Consider the following 249-nt stretch of genomic DNA (forward strand, 5'->3'; position numbering starts at 1 on the left):
TAACTGTTTAACACTTCACCAGGATACCCTCTGATATGTGTATCAGTAACTAACTGTTCAAACCTTCACCGGGATACCCTCTGAAATGTGTATCAGTAACTAACTGTTCAAACCTTCACCAGGATACCCTCTGAAATGTGTATCAGTAACTAACTGTTTAACACTTCACCGGGATACCCTCTGATATGTGTATCAGTAACTAACTGTTTAACACTTCACAGGGATACCCTCTGATATGTGTATCAGTAA

At 39.4% G+C, this 249-nt stretch overlaps 1 protein-coding gene across 1 annotated transcript in view; it reads left to right on the forward strand.

Moving 5' to 3' along the window:
* Nucleotides 1-249, forward strand: part of LOC110451514 (extracellular matrix protein FRAS1-like) — a 187,604-nt gene that overhangs the window by 178,685 nt on the left and 8,670 nt on the right. The gene's annotated exons all lie outside the window — the stretch shown is intronic.

The sequence above is a fragment of the Mizuhopecten yessoensis genome, unplaced genomic scaffold (assembly GCF_002113885.1).
Source record: "Mizuhopecten yessoensis strain PY_sf001 unplaced genomic scaffold, ASM211388v2 scaffold6113, whole genome shotgun sequence".
NCBI classification, from domain to species: domain Eukaryota; kingdom Metazoa; phylum Mollusca; class Bivalvia; order Pectinida; family Pectinidae; genus Mizuhopecten; species Mizuhopecten yessoensis.